Below are 23,733 nucleotides of genomic sequence, written 5' to 3'. Positions count from 1 at the left end.
TTTTTTTTTTTTTTTTTTTTTTTTTAGTAGGCTTCATGCCCAGTGGGGAGCCCACTGCAGGGCTTGAGCTCATGACTTTGAGATCAAGACCGGAGGGCAGGGTGGGAGGGAGGGCAGGGTGGGTGATGGGTATTGAGGAGGGCACCTTTTGGGATGAGCACTGGGTGTTGTATGGAAACCAATTTGACAGTAAATTTCATATATTAAAAAAAAAAAAAAAAAAAAAAAAAAGAATCGAATGCCTAACTGACTAAGCCACCCAGGCATCCCTACAAAATTTGACTCTTGATAGCATTTACCCTTTGGGGAAGTCTTTTAATTTTCAAAGGATAAAAGCAGAGAATAGAATTATATACGCTGAAGGGGTTCAGAACAAGTCTCCCCCAAAAAGTCTCCTCACTTTGGCATGTGGATTATTTTGAGCTAAAGGCAATCAAGACCCAAAAACTCAAGAAAACTTTTTCCTTCTCCCTTAAACTACCCCCAAAAATATTTATATAAGGGGTCTGGCCCAGAGAAAGATCTATTACCAAGGGATAACATATCTAAATGACCTATCAGTCTGGCAGGACAGACATCTAATTATTACATATCTGCTCTTCTTATTCTGTGAATCATCCTCCTACCCTTTCAAGCCCCCAGCCTCTATCTCATCCCTTTACCCAAGATGGCATATAAGCCTCAACCGCCTGACTTGTTCCCAGTCTCAAATTTTTCTGGGATCTCCATTTGTATGTAATTAAATTTGTTTTTCTCCCATTAATCTCTTTTATGTTAATTTGATTATTAGACCAGCCAAAAAGATAGAATGGTAGAAGAAAAAAATTTTTGTCCCCAACAACACAGAAATCCATAATGTAAAGGCCATAAAAATTTGCAGCACAGGAGCGCCTGGCTGGCTCAGTCGGTAGAGCATATGACTCTTGGTCTCACGGTTGTAGGTTCGAGCCCCACGTTGCATGCAGAGATTAGTCAAAAATAAAATCTTAAAAAAACCCCAAGATTTGCAGCACAGTGAGAAGGTGTCTCTGTTCCTTCTCATTGTATAGAAAGTATGTGAATTGTGTTGCCCAACTCGTGTCACGTTCTGTTCTGTTCCTCAAATACAGAGAAGCTATGCTTCCAACTGGAGTATCTGCAGAGTTACAGACTGTCAAAGGGAACAAGTCAGCAGCAAAATCTTTGAAATTGTCCAAGTGGGACTCCAGTTGTCTTTAAGGATGTAGAGGCAGATGAGTCCTTAACTGTTGATGTTGTAGTGATAGATTCTGGTGTGGAAAGTAACTTTTGGTGGCTTACATGGATAATCCGATGAAAATGTGATATCCAGAAAAACCACACCACCTTCACACACAGAGGCTGGTGGACCAAGTATAGTTAACTTCCATTCATAAATGTTGTCTGCTTTAGGACCAGCATGGCAGTTGGGAGGAGAAACATGGATGACTTCAGTTAGCTCCTTCTGAAGTCTTTCCACACGACTGGTGGGTAATTTAGCAGTGGTATTCCTAGACAGTTTGGTGTTTTTGTGTTTTGTTTTGTCTTGTTTTGTTTTGTTTTTCCTGCTGGGTGACAGAAGATATTCCTTCTTGTTGTCCTTCAGGCTCTGGAACAGCTAGATTTCTCTGATGTGCCTCTGAACTACCATTGCCAGTGCTGGGGCTCTCATCATTGGATCATTGCCAATCACTGGACATCTTGGGGAAGTTATTCCTTGGAAAATTCGACTGCTCATCTGGCCTGTTCATACAGTCCTACAGTGTGGGATTAGGAGAGGGGGAAAAAAAAAAACCTTCCTTAAAGAAATACAGGCAGCTGGGAGTGGGGGTTGAGGGAATAGGAAAAAAAAAAAAAAAAAAAAAAAAAAGAAGCCAAGGAGATTTGGGCTGGGGAGTGTGGCAAATTGAAAGGAGGGGGGATTGTGTCCCCTAGGAATTTTTTAAAGGATAACTATTTTTTTTAAGGGCATGGCCACTGATGATGTTTGCAGGCAGGCTGGTTTAGGTCAAGAAGCAGGGATTTGTGGAGATAAGTTTACATACGATACCGGAGTGATGGATATACAACATTTTGCCTTTGTCAAAACCCATAAGACTTTTTATAGCACCAGAATGAATTTTATTGTGTGCAAATAAAAAAGCAATTTAGAAGATTGGGAGATCTCAGAATGTAAGACATACTGTCACACAGGAATCTGACTATATGACATTAACAAAACAACCTCACTGCAGGGATAGGGAGAAAAGGTTCTGGCCTAAGTAAATTTGGGAATGAGTGGATTCTGTAAGACCAAAGGCAAAGGAACTGCACATAAACAAATATAATTTCAGTTAATATTTGTTTTCCATAAAGGTATGAGCTAAAGTACACTCTGAAGCCACTATGCAAGTACACTATGAGGGCTACAAAGTAACAAATTTCCAACTCCATCACTATCTGTATTTGTGGTGTCATCTTACTGTAATGGAGATAACTTTCTTCCTGTCTGCCTGTCTCTACTTTTTATTCCTTCCTTCCTTCCTTCCTTCCTTCCTTCCTTCCTTCCCTCCTTCTTTTTCTATCATCTTATCTCTCTCTCTCTCTCTCTCTCTCCATCTATCATCTATTTATCAATCTATCATCTATCTATTTCGCATCTTTCATCAGTACGGACTTACAGATTCTATTCTAATCATTGGGTTATACTCCATTACTACGTTATTTATTTTGATTTTCAAATTGTTGCAAATTTGGCCAACAGGAGACCCTATAGCTTAGCTTCTGTGTCTTCTTGACATTTGTTCTTATCCTTTTTTTTTTTTTTTTTTGAATACTATCCCCCTTACACAATAAGATGTTCTAGACTCATTTTGTACTTTTCTTGACTCACCTTTGGTGATTTTTTTTTTTTTGTGGCAGTAGATATGCTCATTATTGGTGTATTATTGCCTCCAGACCCTTTCAACAGAGCTATGATATGCATATATACATGAAATTAAGAGTGCATACTGATGCCTTCAATTGCAAACCAAACCTACAGGGTTTTTCCATATTTGTATCTCTGTTCTTTCACAGGGAAAACCCTGGCTCACAACAACATTAACTCATTTGTTCAATTATCTATACACAGAATAACAAATGTACTAAGAATTCAAAATCTGTTAGTTCTTTGCTTTCCCTAGATTGACAGTATATAGTCAAAGTATTGTGTTCAAAAATTACTCGTATTAATATATTTTCCTTCCTTAGTGTATTTATGTCCTTTATTTGAAATACTGTTGGGTTAATTTTGTTGGGGGGGGGTTGCATTTAGTTTTAGGTGTTTCCTCCCATTCTTGTTAAATGTTAATTTGATTTAAATTTTTGATTATGTAGAATACTTCCAAATAGAAACTATTTTAAAAAGGTATACTCAGAACAGTGTCACTCTATCCCAAATCCCTTCCATCTGATTCTTTCCACTTTGCATATAGATAATCAGTTTTATTGTTCTCTGGTTTATATTTCATGTTTTTATTTTCCAAAAACAAACAGATTTTAATATGTTTTCTATTATATTTACCCTGTTCAAAGTACTGGGTGTTTTCTCTATCCTCTGACTGACACACTTTTATTGCAGTGTATCTTCAAATAATATGCTATTTCCCTCCTATAATTTTTATGGTACATAAAATTTTATTTCTACCTAAAATTTTAAATGAGTTTTTAACATTTGTCTTAAACACTCTTTTCCTTTACAGAAATTAAATGTTTTATGCCTAACCCATTGTTAATTTCATCTAGGGAATTTATCTTTGCAGATATTGTATTTGTCTAGAAGTTTTATATTTTTGTTATGTATTTCATGCTTTGTCTCATTATGTTCATGTTAGTCTTCAAATTCTTGAGTATACTTTTTGATACCTACTTTAAAGTCAGTTTATGCTAATTTTTTCATCTTTATCATTTATGGTTTTTTTGTGTGTTGATTGATTTATCTTTTTAAAAAAATGTTTATTTACTTTTGAGAGAGAGAGAGAGAGAGAGAGAGAGAGACGGAGCAGGAGTGGGGGAGTGGCAGAGAGAGAGGGAGACACAGAATCCAAAGCAGGCTCCAGGATCCAGGCTGTCAGCACAGAGCCAGACGCCGGGCTCGAAGCCACGAACCGTGAGATCATGATCAAAGCCAAAGTCAGATGCTTAACCGACTGAGCCACCCTGGTGCCCCTGACTGATTTATGTTTTCACTATGGATTTAATTTTCTTTCCTTCTCACATGTATAACAATATTTTATTGAAATGCTGTACATTATAAATTTCATGTTGCTGAACGTTGTATTTTTAATTTTTCCTTCAAGTTGTTATTTGTTATTATAAAACTTTATTCTGCCAAGCAGTTAAGTTACTTACAGTTCAGTGTTATCCAATTAGGGCTTTCTTGGAAGCTGTGGTAGGGTTAGTTTGGGACAGTCTTTGCATTAGGCCTATTTTAGCTCTCTTGGTATCTCTATTGAATGTTCTAGGTGGTCGGTGAGGAATCTGCACTCTGACTTTTGGGAACTTGAGCTTTCACACCCCTTTGTGATTTCTGGGAATTGTTTGACATATAGGTCCCTGTTCTTATTTGCCTTGAGCTATGAAAGTATGACTGAACTCTGCTTGGGAGCTACCTCCTCACAACAGGGCCCAGCGAGTTCTTCCAAGCAGAAATCATTGATTATAAAGCTCACCTAACTTTTTCTCTACTGTTGGTGATTAAAGCCTGTTGTACAATGTCTAAAAACCCTTTATTTGTATTTTCCCATTTTTCTAATTCGTAATGGTAGGTGGTAAGTCCTGTACTGTTTCCTCCATCATGGTAGAAACATAAACTCCTACAGTCGTCTGAATTCTGTCTTTAATGGTGGCTATCTCTTTCCTTTAGGGCTTCTATTTTTTTGGTGGAACTTTTTGAGATTTAATGTTACAGGGTCATCTTCCTACGGATATTCCATAAGTTTTCTTTTCTTTTCTTTTCTTTTTTCTCTTTTCTTTTCTTTTCTTTTCCTTTTAATCTCACATGGCTTTGGTAATCTTATTCATCGATTTGGAAACTCTAGACTCTGAGTGTCTCCCAATTTAGCAAAATTGGAAAGGTGAGAGTTTTAATTTTTTTTTTAATTGAGTTTCAATTATTTTCCAGGAAAGAGGTGGAGAATCCTGATTCCTACAGCTATATTAATACCAGAGGTAAGAGTCAATTTGTTGATTGTTTAATGTCTCTTAAATGTCATGCTTTAATGCCTTTATGCAGTTGCACTTTACAAAATGGAACATACATCTTGAGTGTATTGTGGATGCTGTATGATCAGTGGCATGAGATTATAAAATTATGGGATCAAAGACTCCAAAGGGATGTTGGTAACGTAGTACATAATCAGGATGAATATCCTGTCAAAAATGAAGGAGAGTGTCAAGGATGGTATTGAAGAGGGAACTGAGATGTTAGAGTTGAGTGACTACTTGGAAACTCAGAAGCATGCAGCAGGCAGTTATCCACATGACACAATTAATCCAGGCCAGGTAAGGGGCAAACATACCATGCCAATGACAAGAGAATCTCAGAACTTGGAGAAGGCCTCTCATCTTTTTCCACCATAGTGAGAACTAACAGCACCTTAGCCAGTGTGGGGCCAACACAGGTGTGTATTGAAATATGGCTAACACTCCTGGGCAATAGTGCTGTGCTAAGCACACTGGGGGTTTCAAAGAGTTTGCCTATACCTGTGTCCATGATGGAGAAAGATTTTGACAGTATCTTTTTATTTCTCTCTCTCTCTCTATTTTGCTGTTCCATGGTACCAATAAGCTTTATACTTCTAGATTATGGATATAAGTTAACTGCCTTTATGCATAATTCCCAGACTAACACAGTCATACAGGATTTTTACCTTTGTGAAATTGCTCAGGAAGATTATTTGAAATTCATGGCCAGAACATCCTACGTGGGGAAGATCTTTATAAGATTTTTCAAAATTCACGGGAACAGTAACCCAAATAAGAGAAACATCTATAAGATCCTAGAAGATATGTCCATAATTTAGAAGACCAGTACACTTTTAGAAGAAGGAAACAAAATATTATAGTTGACGTTTAGAAGCTTTAGGAAGAAAGTCTGTAATTGCAGTGTGATTCCCTAAGAATGGTATTTTAGAGGACGAGTTTACAGCTACCTTTAGACAATGTGAAAAAGCTCACAAGTAACCTCCCAAGAGATGACATGGAAGGGAGTGGGGCACCAAGACAGATATTATAACTTTAATGAGTTTAAGTATTACATCTATTTATGTTTAAAGTATTCACCTCTTTAAAGTAATGTGATAAAAGTATAGCATAATAGGAAAATACGTCCTATTTTAGAAGTACAGCAAAGCAGGCTGCCCAATGCAAAATTGTGAGTGAGATCATTTGAAGCTGAGAAAATATAAATACAGTATGAGCCCACATACCATGAAAAGTTAACAAATAGGGAAGAGAAGCAGCGGGGGAAACCCCAGGGCATTTAATCTTATTTTATGGTGGCATTCATGTACTGAAAAGAGTGAAAGAACAGCCCCCACACTTCCAGAAGTGAGTCAGTTTCATGTCTCAAGCTGATTATAAACCATTCAAGGGCGGCAGCCTCCCACAGCTGACTTTAACCGTGATTAGAATAGAAGATGGTGGCTAGTTTGGGCATACCATATGTACTCTGAAGCCTCAAAGCCCGATAGTCAGGTAAACTCAGTTTCTCTTGGACTAAAACATTGGCTTACAAATAACTTTCCATCAACATATTCTGTAAAAGACAGCTCGTCAACTGGCTAACCATATATGCTTAAACCATGACCAATACTATTTGGCATACACTTGACATTCTAGACCAATTTCAGAAGTTTAGGAATTCCACTGTAATTTCAAACCCTTTCAACTCTCCATCCTTATTGCCATCACGAAGAACAGTATTGCTTCTGATGGATGTGGATCATACTGTTCTACACAAATTCCCAGTTTTGTTTGAGAATCAGAATTTGTATCAAACAGTATGGATCCAGGACTGTTATGGTCTAGGAGGGGAGAAAACTTTCTAGTTGATGTCATTGTCTTTAATGACAAAACACTGCATGGGGATGCTTTTAAAAACATTACAAAAATATTTTTTTCTTTCCTAATTGCAAACAGGATCTCATATTTACAGATCTCCTTTTAATCCTTTCTGAACAGCTCACTTAGAACACACATAATAAAGGATTAAAACAGAAAGAAGAAAGGAAGAAGTCTGCTTTGCAGAATGGAAAGACTTTCTACATTTTCCCTTAACTGAAAACAGAAGTCCTGAAACTTGCTTGAGGTGTTCTCATTTCTGCCACATATTTTCAAGCATTGAGACTCAGCAGTGAAACTACCTTTCCTGCTGTTGAAGTTACATGACCAACTTTGATTAAAACAATTGTGAGTGTATCAGAGCCACAAGATAGTATGTTCTCTGCCATGTGGAAGACGATGAAAACAACAGACATTGGACATTCTACATTCCGGCACATAGAACAGGTTTTTCAAATCACAGAGCCTTGCAGGCTATAATTTAAGAACAGTTGTTTTTGCTTCTTCACAGAATTACTCTTTTATTTAAAACAAAATGTGGAAATATTTCCCAGTATCATTTGTAGCCACTTGACACCAAACATGAAGTATTCTTATTTAATTGTGTGAAAATTCATTGAAAGCATGACAGGTTGAATTTAAGAGAAACAGAAGTTAGTTTTTCAAATTATTATCTTTTTTTTCTGAGCTCAATTTGACCTACTAAATCTGCTTTAAAAAATGATAAATCTGAAACAGGTGTAGCGAAAAATTCAGAAAGAAACATCCTTTCTCCCCATGCTTATTGAAGTGCAAACCAACTAAAAGAACCTAGTGATATTCAAATGGAAATTTCAAATTCTGAAGGTGTGTAACATTATATGGGGGTTACATGTACTGGTTTTTCATAGTATCTCCTTAATTTTGTTCTCAGATGAACATATCTAAACATAAGGAGATTTACACCCCCAGCTATCCCATCTATATCCCACTAACTTGACAATAATGTATATAATGGGATCTACTCCAACACAAATCCACTTTTCCTTTTTCCTGGAAGGAGGTTTATAGCAGAATTAAATTTTAACTTATTTTCCTTGCAAAGTAAAAAAGTAAGAATGGTCGCTATACCACTTCATATTCCTCCCAAAGAAAAATAAATAAAGCACCTAATTAATCCAGGACAAGTAATCCAGGATTCACATAAGTGGCACTACACATTTCTGAAATGTCCTCCAAACTAAAGGTTTATAATGAGTGAGACAAGAAATTATAATTCACTCTATCAAAAATCTGAAGAGGGAGGGAATATTTTTGCTATGCACAAGCTGAATCAAGTTAATGAGGCATCTAACATTGCAAAAAGAACGTTGTCTATAAATAAATTCAGTCTGATTGGGATGTATTAGTTGTCTGATAATATTCTGTAGCCTACAGATGCTTTGGGTAGAATGTAGATTTCTTAAAAAAGAAAGGCGAATGGAATTACTTCTGTATAGCTCCAGGTCAATTCTTGTAAGTGGCATTAAAAGAAAATTTTCCTTTTAAAACATGGCCTAACATTCAGGATATTTCCAACGTAATAAATTTCACAGAAGACAAAATGTATTCTCGGCGAAATCTACTTGAAACTTGGAATTTGGGGAAAGTATCTCCCCACTCACTCATGTTTTTTTTTCCATTGAAATTAGCATGTTAAGGTGATACTCATAGGCTGCGTATGTAAACTCTAGAGGCTAAAACGAGGATATAATTAGATTAGAATCTCAGCTACTGTTCAGCCTATTTCTACAACCTTGTACATGGAGTTATTCTTATTGTTGAGGGGATTGTACTTTTATTAATGAGCACCTGTGTCTGCCAGCTGTCTCTACAGAGTGGTATGCATCACATTGGAAGTTCAGGTTTCCAGGAACTTGTTTTTTATAGGATTGCAGGGTGTAGAGGTAGAATACATTGTATGTTGGCTAACCCTTTTCTTTCTCTTCAGGGACCTCTTGATTTGTTCATGTACTCACATGTATAGCACCAAAGATATGTCCTCTTGAAAACATTCAGTAAAAATTCACTTCCCCCACCTTTATCCTACTGAAATTGCTTTTAAACAATTCAAAAACGTATACATTTTTACCTAAAAAACTCAAAGAGTGGGGAAATGTACAAAGTGAAAAACAGAAGTCCCCTCCTACCTTTCCACAAACCTAGTCCTCACTTGTTAAAATTTTCTATTTTTAGGGCTTTCTTGTGTATTAAAAAAATGTAAAATTCTATGAATTATAAGGGAGTTTCTTTAGTTTTATTGACAGATTTTGTAGGTTTTGACTTGGAATTCTGGGAATTATATAGCCTTTTTGGTGATGAAATTTTTTCCTTTAGTTTTTATTCCTTTTTAAGTTTCATATTAAAGTCAGAAGGAGAAGTATAATATCTTTCTGCTGACATCTTTTATTGAAAGTTACTTTGCTTCCTATTCTTTTACATGATTGTCCTTATTCTGCCTTAACTGCAAAATTATTTTTTTTGTCATACAAAAGTTCTTTCTTGCTACACCTACTTCTTCACTTAATCATTTTCCTTCCTCCAATTTTTTCAAATGGAACCCTACAATCGTAGGATTGAAAGAGACCTTTAACATATGCAATCCGGCCTTTGCTGTGGTATTCTCCATAATTGTTTTACAATCCCTGCTTGAAAACAGATAAGAAACTTCCTACCTCCTAACAAGTCCGTTTTATTGTCTGCTTTTCTGTCACTACCATTCCTTGCTCCTAGTTACACCTTCCTGAGCCTTACAAAGTAAGTCTAATTCATTTTCTGGTACCACTGCAAACATGTGAAGGCTTGTGTCTTGTTTTCTAATCATAAATTTTCTAGATGTCTGGGTAAAACATGTCAAGTTCTTTTGAGCATTTATAAATGCCATAGCTTTCCATCTTTTCAGGGTTTTGATTCACTCCACAAATCATGTATCGAGGTGTTACTATGTGAATAGTCCATGCTAGATGTCTTACAGTGACTATCAGTTGGTCTCAACCTTGAAAGAGCTTATCTCGGTCACTATCCATTTCTAGGAGTGAAAGGGGGTCAAAAAGTGTAAAGAAGCACATGTTTATCAAAACATTATGCGAATAAAGAGGATTGTGACCAAATAAGTTTAATGTTGGGCTAACATTTCAGTGGATTCTGATTTTATTGGGAACAAAAATCCAAATTTCTTTTGGTAGCCCATTAATTCCTGCACAATCTGGCCCTTGCTGGCTTCTGGCCCTTTGCCTCTTATGGCTTTCATGTCACTGCTACATGTCAGCCATACCAGCCTAATCTAAGTTCTTCTAACAAGCCAGTTTTTTTTTTCTTGCCCTGGGGTCCTTGGATATGCTCTTTCTTTTGCCTCAAATGCCCTGAACTTTGTCAGGGTTCAATATATATTTGTTAAAGGAACGAATGAATAAATAAATGAACGAATGAATGAATAAATAAATACTTTTCCCTTCAAATCCTGGACCTCTCAAAGCTTTAAGTATGCAAATATATAACTCAAATTTCTAGGAGGGTGGTATGTAATGATTCCCAAATTTATTTGATCATAGATTTTTTTTCATGGAGGAACTAACATCATACACATATTAATTTATCATGCACATATTTTGAGAGTTATGGTAGGATAAAAATAGGATTTGAATCCTGGCTGGCACCAATTAATTTATGTGATCTTGGGCAAGATACTTATATTTCTCATAATCTCCTATTTGTGACTCTGTGGGAGACCAGTAAAGAGTCAACTTCTATTTCTCCAGGTTCTGGTAAAAAAGGAGTAAACAAGGAAGTACCAGATGGAAATTAAAACATTTTATCTCTAATGGGTATCAGTGGGAGGATAGAGCTTAATATGAATGACAAATGAAACTATGAAGTGAATCCCAGTCACAGGCACTGATGGACCATTTCAAGGCACACAGTTTTTCCATTAATGAAGTATATTATCTGTGGCAAGAGGAAATGATCCATAGGATGCCCCAGCCTAAGTGAAACATAAGATGGGAAGGCATAGAGAAGTCCCAAGAGGGGAAAACAAGAAAAAACTCTGCAAGTTGTGCCTAGGTAAGCTTTCTGAAATTGTTAATCAAATTAAGAAAGTCTTCTGCCTGGTGTGTCACATCATTGGAAGGAAGGAAAGGTAGAAATGGAAACTAAACATTTTATTCTAAGACTTGTTTCCTCATCTGTAAAATGTTGACACTACCTATCACATGTTGTAAAAAGTAAATAAGGACCTGGGATAATCTACAGTGACTACTTTCAGAAAGTCAGATCCCTTTCCTTCCTTTTTTATGTGTTCAAACACATCTTCCCATTTTACACATTCAAATACCTCATCAGAGGATTGAGCACTTGAAACCTTTAAACTCAGCTCCACCTATCTGATACGGAATTTGAACGAGTCTTAAAAGGAAGTAGATTAGAAGCCATTATTGTAATGTCTAGAATTTTGCAACTTTCCATAGATCTTGTATCTGGTCTCCCTAATACAGTGCAGACCCTAGGCACATAAGTCTCAACTAAGAGAGAGCTTTTCCTCAGCCTCCTCTGGGCTTACTCAGTCCAAACAATTTGACTTCCATCTTTATGCCTTTTTTAAAAAGTTTATTTATTTATTTTTGAGAGAGAGGAAGAGACAGCACACATGCAAGTGGTGGGGAGGAGCAGAGAGAGAGAGAGAAGAGAAACAATCCCAAGCATGAAGGACTCGATCCCACCAACCCAACAGTGAAATCATGAACTGAGCTGAAATCAAGAGCCTGACGCTTAATCAGCTGAGCCACCCAGGTGCCCCTCCATCTTTATATCTTGCTTACTGTACCCTTCTAGAATTAGAGATTTGTCCTGACTACTTTTATTATTGAAATGTAGCCTTGATCTGCTTAAACTACATATGAATTATGAAAGATTTTTTTAGAAGAAAGTGATATGATTCAACTATGATTTTTGACTGGTAACTGTAAGAGTGCTAGTGGATAGGTGCTGCTGGTGAAAAGATCTATTCAAAAGTTACTTGTTCAGAAAGACTCTGCTGACCATTTCAAATAAAATAATCATATCTCTTAAATCACATTCACCATCCTACTCTGCTTTCTTTTTTTAAAAAAATTATTGAGAAACAAGATATTTTATTTACTTTAGTTTCTTTACATTATAATCTGAGAATGTATTATTTGATTTTTTCCTTGTTTATTATCTCCTCTCATAGAAAGACATGAGGGCAGAGGCTTTGTCTTGCCTAGCGTGTTATCTCTAGAACCAAAGAGTACCTGAGGTATAATACATGTTCAATAATATTGGTTCAGTAAAAGAATGATTGGAAAGAGAAGATTGGAAAGAAGTGACAGTGGAGGACAGAATATGCACCTGCAATCAGCTTATTGCCTCTCAGCTCCAAACTCATCCCTCAAAACCTGCAGCTGTACCTTCTTTTTCTACCACAGTCTTGTGGAAGAAGCCCTCAGTCCAAGTTTGAAATTCTTTAGGTACTCCCCCCATAGCCCTAAGAAGAATTATAGAATTTTATTACATCTTTTATCAGAGATTAATAATTATTTATATTAAACTTCTGCTTGAACCACTATGTTGTTTCTATCTCCTGGTTAGACCCAGACTGATTCAGAATGGGGATAAGAATTTGGATGGGTCTCAGGAGGTAGACCCTTGAAGATGGGATTTTGAGATTGTTTGGCTATGCCCTTGAGCTTGAGCACAGTTCTGAGCATTTTTGTCAATGGGAAATGGATGCTAGTAATCCATGACTTATCGTGGCATCACAGTTAATTAAGCTACCAACTGTGGTTGATTGTAATGAAGTGCCAACTGAAGCACATTTCTTGGGAACTTGAGTGGCTGTTACACTTGACCAGATGGAAGTAATGAATCCTATAATGACTAGAATGTGGGATGAAATATTTTCGTGTGTACTTGAGCACTTATATAGAGAAAATAACCATCTTAGCTTCATTATTTCTAAACTTAACTTACAACTTCATAACCAGAGAGTTTCTCCTAAAAATATATTATTTTTTGTAGCCACATGACTGATATTCGTGTAAATGAAATGCAAAATGTTATTGGGTGAGTTGCTGAATTATAATGACAGGTAAACTCACACACTTGCTAAGTTTCTCATGTGAAAATGGAAAAGAATAAAACTCTGAAACTTGCAATAGGGACATCTGGTTGGATCTAAATGAACAGACAATCTTGGATCCACATGCCATTCTGAGACTCTCTTGTCAGTGTAAGTAGCTTGCTCTCAAAACCTTGTGATAATCATATTTGAACAGATGCCTTGAAAGGGGACGCTTCTTCTTAAGATCCACCTCAACTACCCTCTGTTGCCATTAAACCCAGAACTAATGTCAAATCTCAGCATTCTCCATGTTGGGTTTTCTCATCCTCAGCACTACTGACATTTTGAACTGGATAATTCTTCCTTATGTGGGCTGTCCTGTGCCTTGTAGGATATGTAGCAATATTGTGGGTGTCTACCCACTAGACTGTACAATAAAAAAATCTACCCAGTTGCACAATAAAAAAAATGTCTGCAGCAATTGCCAAATGTCTCTGGGAGAAAAATTACCACTAGCTGGGAATCACCACTCTAGGGCAAATAGTTACACAATATGAACTAGGAAGATACAGCTTACATACCAAAGAAATCACAAGACTTTGTTAATATCTGTCAGCAAAAGCCTAGGAAACATGTGTGAGAATGCATTCTGAGGTATTAGACCCAGGAAGACATAATATAACACCGATTTTATTGGTATTATTTATAAGAAATTAAAATTGAACGTGTTAGCTAATGCAACAGGAGATGTTTCTAACAACTTGCTTGGGTTGACTGAAACTTGGACTCAATGTTGGCCTACATTTAAAGAGACTGTGATTCTAGAACCTCTCTGGAAGGATGTGTAGGGAAGGATCCAAAAGTTAATGGAGACAGGAAAGTTGGACTGGATTTATCATGCACCATTTATACACCCACCTTCTAATACGTTCCATGAGAAATCCTAGAGGACATTTGCTTCACTGAGACATTAATATTAGTAAGAGAAGTACCTGCATCCTTGAAAAACTCTAAGGTTGGTCTCCTTTTGTAGACCAGATACGACTGTATGGGATCCCACAATGAGATGGGTTCTCCAATTTCATTGGGGATGAACTGACTCCAGAATAGCAGAAGCTAAATGGCCACACTTCATTGTCAAAGACAAAGTGATCATGTCAAGTGCTAAAAGGTCAGGAAGGCACCCTAGAAATAAGAGTGCATTTTCTCATACAGATCTTTGCAAGTGTCCAATTTATCACAGAGTCTCTAAGAATGAAATGAATAGAATTGGAGTCTCCAGGAAATCCAGGAAAGAAAAATATTCTGTGAGAAATAATTTTCTATGGGGTCCTGGGTGGCTCAGTCAGTTAAGTATCTGACTTCGGCTCGGGTCATGATCTCATGGTTTGTGGGTTCAAGCCCCATGTTAAGCTCTATGCTGACAGCTCAGAGCCTGGAGCCTGCTTTGGATTCTGTGTCTCCCTCTCTGTCTGCACCTCCCTGCATCTGCACTCTCTCTTTCTCTTATAAAATATAAATAAACATTAATGTTTTTTTAAAAAAGAAATACTTTTCTAAATATACTACAAAAAATATATATATTATGATTTGGGGAAATTGATAAAAGTGTAGGGAAAAAATGATTGATCCAAGTGTTTGGAATATTCTACTTTGAGAAACAGAGCTTTAGTAACCTGAATACATTTCCATAGGTATAGACACACTCTGTGGTATAGTGAATAACATGTGTTACAATATAATAGCATATAATATATATAATAATATATCATATATATAATAGCATATATATATTGTTTTGTTCTTATAATATATTTGCATATATATAAGATTATACACATTTATGTGTAATAAGATTTTCAAACTTTTAATAAAAGTTAAGTATGTTACTGCTTCTTAAGTGTCTTTATTGGAAGATTGGGAGAATATGAAGAGGGTACTGAAATGAATAAACTTTAAAAAACATCAATAAACTGAAAATGTATTATTTGGAGTGTTTCTAGTGTCAGCATCAGAAACAGGAAGAAAACAGAGGGCATAACTTAAGGAATTTATTTAATAATAATTCTGGTAGTGACTGTTGCTTTGAAAGCTTCCCATTTCTAGTTTGAAACCTCAATTAAGGGAAGGAAAATTTTTGCTTAATCTTAGAAAGTGTTGATAAAATTAACAAAACATTATGGTATGGGTTAAAAAGCTCACACCTTTATCAGTATCAGATTCAGAAAAGAGCAGAAGCTGCTTATGTAGGAACTTTCAGTGGATGATAACATATGCCACTTGGAATGCGAATGCATGGGATGAAGGAAGTCAAGAAAAGTGCAAGTTCATTCACATCAGCAGAAGTTGAAGTTTGGAAATTGATCATGTCAGTGAATGAGATAAACAATAGATTTGAGGGGGGGAAGGAAAAATATATTCAATTCTCTGAGGCAAATGCCCATTTGAAATGTATTCAAAATCAAACCATCCCCAGAAGAAATTAAAAAATATATGGAAACAAATGAAAATTAAAATACAACAATCCAAATGCTTTGGGATGCAGCAAAGGCAATCCTGAGAGGAAAATACATTGCAATCCAGGCCTATCTCAAGAAACAAGAAAAATCCCAAATACAAAATCTAATAGCACACCTAAAGGAAATAGAAGCAGAACATCAAAGATACCCCAAACCCAGCAGAAGAAGAGAAATAATAAAGATCAGAGCAAAAATAATCAATATAGAATCTAAAAAAACAGTAGAGCAGATCAATGAAACCAAGAGTTGGTTTTTTTGAAAAAAATAAAAAAAATTGGTAAGCCTCTAGCCAGCTTCTGAAAAAAGAAAAGGGAGAGGACCCAAATAGATAAAATCATAAATAAAAATGGAATTGTTACAAATGATCCCTCAGAAATACAAGCAATTATCAGGGAATACTATGAAAAATTATATGCCAACAAACTGGACAACCTGGAAGAAATGGACAAATTCCTAAGCACCCACACACTTCCAAAACTCAAACAGGAAGAAATAGAAAATTTGAACAGACCCATAACCAGCGAAAGAATTGAGTCAGTTATCAAAAATCTCCCAACAAATAAGAGTCCAGGACCAGATGGCTTCCCGGGGAATTCTACCAGACATTTAAAGCAGAGATAATACCTATGCTTCTCAAGCTGTTCCAAAAAATAGAAAGAGAAGGAAAACTTCCAGACTCATTCTATGAAGTCAGCATTACTTTGATTCCCTAACCAAACAGAGACCTAGCAAGAAAAGAGAACTACAGGCCAATATCCCTGATGAATATGGATGCAAAAATTCTCAACAAGATACTAGCAAATCCAATTCAACAGCATATAAAAGAATCATTCACCATGATCAAGTGGGATTCATTCCTGGGATGCAGGTCTGGTTCAATATTCACAAATCAATCAATGTGAAACATTACATTAATAAAAGAAAAGATAAGAACCATATGATCCTGTCAATTGATGCAGAAAAAATATTTGACAAAATTCAGCATCCTTTCTTAATAAAAACCCTTGAGAGAGTCGGGTTAGAAGGAACATACTTAAACATCTCAAAAGCCATTTATGAAAAGCCCACAGCTAATATCATCCTCAATGGGGAAAAACTGAGAGCTTTCCCCCTGAGATCAGGAACACAACAGGGATGTCCACTCTCACCGCTGTTGTTTAACATAGTGTTGGAAGTTCTAGCATCAGCTATCAGACAACAAAAGGAAATCAAAGGCATTAAAATTGGCAAAGATGAAGTCAAGCTTGCACTTTTTGCAGATGACATGATACTATACATGGAAAACCTGACAGACTCCACCAAAATTCTGCTAGAACTGATACATGAATTCAGCAAAGTTGCAGGATACAAAATCATTTTACACTAATAATGAAGCAACAGAAAGACAAATAAAGAAACTGATCCCACTCACAATTGCACCAAGAATCATAAAATACCTAGGAATAAACCTAACCAAATATGTAAAAGATCTGTATGCTGGAAACTATAGAAAGCTTATGAAAGAAATTGCAGAAGATGCAAAGAAATGGAAAAACATTCCATGCTCACGGATTGGAAGAATAAATATTGTTAAAATGTCAATACTACCCAAAGCAATCCACACATTCAATGCAGTCCCAATCAAAATTGCACCAGCATTCCTCTTAAAGCTAGAACAAGCAATCCTAAAATTTGTATGGAACCACATAAGTCCCCGAATAGCCTAAGTAATTTTGAAGATGAAGATTAAAGCGGGAGGCATCACAATCCCAGACTTTAACCTCTACTACAAAGCTGTAATCATCACGACAGCATGGTATTGGCACAAAAACAGACATAGACCAATGGAATAGAATAGAATAGAGACTCCAGAATTGAACCCACAAAAGTATGGCCAACTAATCTTTGACAAAGAAGGAAAGAGCATCCAATGGAAAAAGACAGTCTCTTTAACAAATGGTGCTGGGAGAACTGGATAGCAACATGCAGAAGGATGAAACTAGACCACTTTCTTACACCATTCACAAAAACAAACTCAAAATGGATGAAGGACCTGAATGTGAGGCAGGAAAACATCAAAACCCTAGAAGAGAAAGCAGGAAAAAACCTCTCTGACCTCAGTCGCAGCAGTTTCTTACTTGACACATCTCCAAAGGCAAGGGAATTAAAAGCAAAAATGAACTATTGGGACTTCATCAAGATAAAAAGCTTCTACACTGCAAAGGAAACAATCAACAAAACTAAAAGGCAACCGGTGGAATGGGAAAAGATATTTGCAAATGATATATCAGATAAAGGGCTAGTATCCAATATCTAGGGGCGTCTGGGTGGCTCAGTCCGTTAGGCATCCAACTTTGGCTCAGGTCGTGATCTCACAGTCCGTGAGTTCGAGCCCCGTGTCGGGCTCTGTGCTGACAGCTCAGAGCCTGGAGCCTGCTTCAGATTCTGTGTCTCCCTCTCTTTGACCCCCACCCCCCCACCCCCTCCATGCTCTGTCTCTCTCTGTCTCAAAAATAAATAAACATTAAAAAAAAATCCAAAATCTATAAAGAACTAACCACAATTCCACACCCGAAAAACAAATAATCCAGTGAAGAAATGGGCAGAAAACATGAATAGACACTTTTCTAAAGAAGACATCCAGATGGCCAACAGACACACGAAAAGATGCTCAACGTCACTCCTCATCAGGGAAATACAAATCAAAACCACACAGAAATACCACCTCCCGCCAGACAGAATGGCTAAAATGAACAAATCAGGAGACTATAGATGCTGGCGAGGATGTGGAGAAACAGGAAACCTCCTGCACTGTTGGTGGGAAGGCAAACTGGTGCAGCTGCCCTGGAAAACAGTGTGGAGGTTCCTCAAAAAATTAAAAAATAGATCTATCCTACGACCCAGCAATAACACTGCTATGAACTTACCCAAGGGATACAGGAGTGCTGATGCATAGGGGCACTTGTACCCCAATGTTTATAGCAGCACTTTTAACAATAGCCAAATTACAGAAAGATCCTAAATGTCCATCAACTGACGAATGGATAAAGAAGATGTGGTTTATATAAATACAATGGAATACTACTTGACAATGAGAAAGACTGAAATATGGCCATTTGTAGCAATGTGGATGGACCTGGAGAGTGTTATGCCAAGTGAAATAAGTCAGGCAGAGAAAGACAGACACCATATATTTTCACTCATATGTGGATCCTGAGAAACTCAACAGGAGACCAGGGGGAAGGACAAGGGGGTAAAAAAAGTTACAGAGAGGGAAGGAGGCAAACCATGGGAGACTCTTAGATACTGAGAATAAACTGAGGGTTGATGGGGTGTGGGGAGGAGGGGAAAGTGGGTGATGGACATTGAGGAGGCACCTGTTGGGATGAGCACTGGGTATTGTATGGAAACCAATTTGACAATGAATTTCATAAAAAAAAAAAATCCCCTTAATTATCTTGCAGGTTTTTACAATATTAACCACTTTGCCTGGTTTTTTTGCTTATGACTTCTCTACGATGAGACTAATATTAATTCATAACATTTTTTTTTTGCAATAGAGGAAACTGATACCAGTCTGTTGGTACAACGATATGTACATACAAATCAATGCAATGTCATGTTTTAACGCAAAAAAAAAAAAAAAAAATCTTGGTGTACATACCCTGTGAAAATCTGACACCTCATTATTTTTCTCTCTTTTTTGTTTGTCTTTTTAAATAATAAATATTTTCAAGGTTTCGACAAAAGAAAGTCCTAAGGCTCTTGACTAACCAAAGACAATTCAGAAGAATTATTACCTGCTTGGACCTTCACATTCTCAAGGCTAGCAACTGATGCTTTACCTTTCCAAGTCATTTTTATTAAAAAATGCTCCAACCATAAGCTTTCCAAAATCTCTATAACAAGCACAAAAGCAAGGTTTTGAAGTGGAAAAAAACCAGTTGAGGTGATTTTTCTTTTTCTTTCTTTTTTTTGGAGGTATGCGTGTGTATGTTTTTTTATTTAGCACACTGGGACAACATGGTCTTCTAATTTTTTATTCCTTTCGAATTTTTTAAAGAAAGTAATGGTTTTAGTTTCTATATACAGATATATAAAAATTAAACTTTTAGTTTTAATATACAAATATATTTAGATAAAATACCTTCTAAAAATATCCCTCCTTTCCTTATTTCTTGCCTCATGAGTTGTTTGTTTTCTTTTTCTAAATATGAACTCTCGTATCCTTTTGTTAACCAAGTATAGGCTAAAACCAATTCTTGTGTTTGCATTTGTGTGACAAGCAAGGTTTTGCTTTTCCTGAAGCATATGTAGACAAACATACATAGGGAGAGGAAATCGAAAGAATGGGGCCAGTAAAGAAGAGGACAGAAGACTGAGAGAAGAGATGGGGGAGCCGATAATTGTATGCAGCATGCAGAAACCAGCTTCAAATTCAAAGAATAATGGGTATGTGAGTTCGAGATAAAGAGAGATAGTTTATCTTTCCAAAAGATGGTATGCCTTTTGTTGACATACACAGGTTATCCAGAACTGCTGTTAGTATAGAGTTATATAAAGCCCCATCCATGATACCCTCCTTCCCCTTACCATGAATTTTTGTGGGTGCCATTGAAATTTCTCTTTAAACTATTTAGCTGTCTCCAAATGACTTTGTCTATTAAAGTGTCTATGCTTTAATGTGTTTGAAGAAAAAATACAGAGGATTAAGATATTTAATTCAGCCAAATTATATGATATGTAAATTCTTTGAAGTTTCTTTGTAGACAATTAGACTGTCTTCAAACAACTTGACCTTTTAAGTGTTCAGCATTTAAAGAGTTAAATGGAAAAAATGCTTACAAATTGAAGTTACTCAAATTATACGATATATTATTTCAAAAACATATTAAGTCTTCAGATACTCTGTATTCTTCAGGTGACACATTAAACATCTCTCACTTTAATATTTATGCAGAGACTATTATGCACTGAGAGAGAGAGAGAGAGAGAGAGAGAGACAGAATTTTTTTTTTTTTGCTTTAAACAACTCTACTAGCCCAACTAAGTAAGACGGTGTTATGAGAGTTATGTAGTATATCATGGGGGTTGCAGCACACATGGCTGGAAGCCTCCAGAGTCTCTAGTGGGAGGCATGTGGCTGAGGAGGTCTCTGCTTTGTTCTCTGTTGGTCTGGTGAAGCTGGTCTGACTCCCTTCCCTCCCTTCTTAGTGCCTAATATTCTCAGGTCGTCTTTAAAGTTCCTGCATGCTCCTGGCCAACTTGCCATCCAGCAACTTGACTTTAATAAGGATTTTATTTTTGAAAAGGCAGATGAAAGCTGGGTGGATGTTTTACTTATAGACCTTAAATACCTGTGCTGGTATCTGTTGGAGTGTTTTGATAAAATAAATTTCTCTTTTTAAAAAAATTTTATTTTAAGTAGGCTCCATGCCCAACGTGGGGCTTGAACTCACGACCCTGAACTTAAGAGTTGTATGCTCTACCAACTGAGCCAGCCAGGTACTGCTGCTTTTGTGCTTTAGAAAAAAATTATTGCGGTGTAGGCAAATTTTAGAAAAGAATTTTAGTGGAAAGACAGTTTCAGCTTATAGAAAAGAGGTTTTGGTTGCTAGTAATAGCTGAACTAAAAGCCAGACATGAGAGTGAGACACACATATGCTGGAAGTTAATTGGCAGTTACCTGATAGAATGGAAAACTTTGGAATAATCAAGCAAAGAAAACAATAATTCTTGGTAGGTAGGTTTGAATTTTTCCACACCTTTTAGAAAATATTTAGAAGTTCGTATTTGAAACAAAAAGAAGTTGAAAACCACTGTGGCTTTCTAAGAGAGGGAATGATGTTATCCAAACAACACTTATAGAAGATTATTCTAGCAGCTGTGTTGGACTTCTTTAGTTGCCTTTCAGTTTATTGCCTGATTGCAAGTAACATTTTAAAATATGGCAGAAGAAACATATGGGAAGTTGATCTAAAATGTCTCATCTGTAAAAAGCCATAACATACTGGTAAAATATATTGTATATATATATTTTATTTTAAGACAAATTAAACATTTGAATAATCTGATTATAATCTATGTCCCTCAGAATAAAGAGGTACCCCGGTCAGTGTTTCTGTGAAATTTCTTCTTAAATTACATGTATAATAAATAAATTATGTTCTCAAATATGCTCCAAACATTGAGCAGGTGCCTGATATAGACCTCTTTTCCATTTCAAAGCAGTGAAATTTCTTGAATTACTTTCCATGTATTCATTTATAGGGAAATACCATAGGAATACTTTTGCTTTACTTGAGTCCTCCTCACAATTTTGGAAATGACTTTTCTGAGTCTGGATAGGAATACAATTTATGGAGGTCTATTTGATTAAATGTATTTGCACCTTTGAAAATGTTTACAACTATTGGTATGGGGTGAATTGTGTACCCTCAAAAGTTCATTGTTGAAGTCCTAATCCACAGTACCTATAATTTGACTATATTCAGAGATAGGACTTTTTCTTTTAACTTTAGAGAGATAAAGGATTAGTGAGGGAGAGGGGCAAGAAAGAGAGAGAGAGAGAGAGAGAGAGAGAGAGAATCTTAAGCAGGCCCAATGCTCAGTGTGGAACCCAACTTGGGGCTCGATCCCATGACCCTGGGATCATGACCTGAGCCAAAATCAAGAGTTGGGCAATTAACTGACTGAGCCAATCAGGCACCCCATAGACAGGTTCTTTAAAGGGCAATTAAGTTAAAGTGAGGTGATTAGGGTAAGCCCTAATACAATATGACTGGTGTCTTTATAAAAAGAGGAAATTTGGTCACATATATAAAGGAAAGGTAAAATGATATAGGAAGAAGATGGCCATCTACAAGCCAAGGAGATGGACCTGGAACAGATCCCTCCCTCACAGCCCTCAGGAGGAACGAACCCGGTAGACACTTTGATTCGCAGATTTCCAGCTTCCCATATTGTGAGACAATACACTTCTGTTGTTTAAGCCATCTGGTCTGTGGTGTTTGTTTTGGCAGCCCTAGAAAACTAATAAAATTCTATAACTAATCCCAATTCTAAAATTTTCTAAATAAATATGAAGGGAATCAAACAGAAGTTTATGTTTTTTTTAAACGTCTGTTTATTTATTTATTTATTGTGTGTGTGTGTGTGTGTGTGTGTGTGTGTAAGAGAGAGCGAGAGAGACAGAGAGAGCCTGTGCAGCCTTATGCGGAGCTTGATCTTACAAACCATGAGTTCACGACCTGAGCCACAATCAAAAGTTGGTCACTTAACCGACTGAGCCAGCCAGATGCCTCCAGGATTTTATGTTAACAAAATTTATTGCAGTGCTATTTAGAATACTGAAAAGTGAAATTAACTCAATAAAGGAATGGTTATATGATTTCTGATACAAACTTATAAAACCATTAAAATATTTTAAAAGATGAGGCGCCTGGGTGGCTCAGTTGATTAAGCATCCCAGTCTTGATTTTTGGCTCAGGTCATGATATGGTTTGTAAGACTGAGCCCCACATAGGGCTGTGTTCTGGCAGCATGAAGCCTGCTTGGGATTCTCTCTCTCCCCCTCTCTCTCAAAATAAATAAATAAACCTAAAAGGATTATTTTTAAGAAATGCTTAATGACATAGGAAAATGATCATAAAAAATGTAAACGAAAAAGCAGTTGACTACATTATTTACACTATGATCCTATTTAGTGAAAATAAAATGATTGCATTTATTCAGACAAAAGAGTAGAAATAAATCTATCAAAACATAACATGTTAATTGGAATTATCTCTTAGTGGTGACATTTATTTTCTTCTCTTTCTCTTTCTGCATTTTTTGTGTGTCTACTGGAAAATGTATTTTTAACATTATAAGATATTCTTATTTAGATAAATAGAAATAGAAAAAAGAAATTAATATTGAAGTAATTATTATTGCTCTTTTTTAAGATTTTTTTTTATTTTTAAGTAATCTCTACACCCAATGTGGGGCTCAAACTTTCAACCTTGAGATCAAGAGTCGCATGCTATACCAACTGAGCCAGCCAGGTGTCCTATAATA

The 23,733-nt window shown here is 36.4% G+C and overlaps 1 pseudogene; it reads right to left on the bottom strand.

The window, feature by feature from the left end:
- Positions 1 to 986: 986 nt before the first annotated feature.
- LOC125910324 (ubiquitin-conjugating enzyme E2 E3-like) lies at positions 987 to 1,697 on the bottom strand (annotated as a pseudogene).
- Between the last annotated feature and the right edge of the window lie 22,036 nt (positions 1,698 to 23,733).

Source organism: Panthera uncia (genome assembly GCF_023721935.1).
Source record: "Panthera uncia isolate 11264 chromosome B3 unlocalized genomic scaffold, Puncia_PCG_1.0 HiC_scaffold_1, whole genome shotgun sequence".
NCBI classification, from domain to species: domain Eukaryota; kingdom Metazoa; phylum Chordata; class Mammalia; order Carnivora; family Felidae; genus Panthera; species Panthera uncia.
Note: the sequence above shows the minus strand (reverse complement) of the source record. Positions and strands in the feature narration are given on the sequence as shown.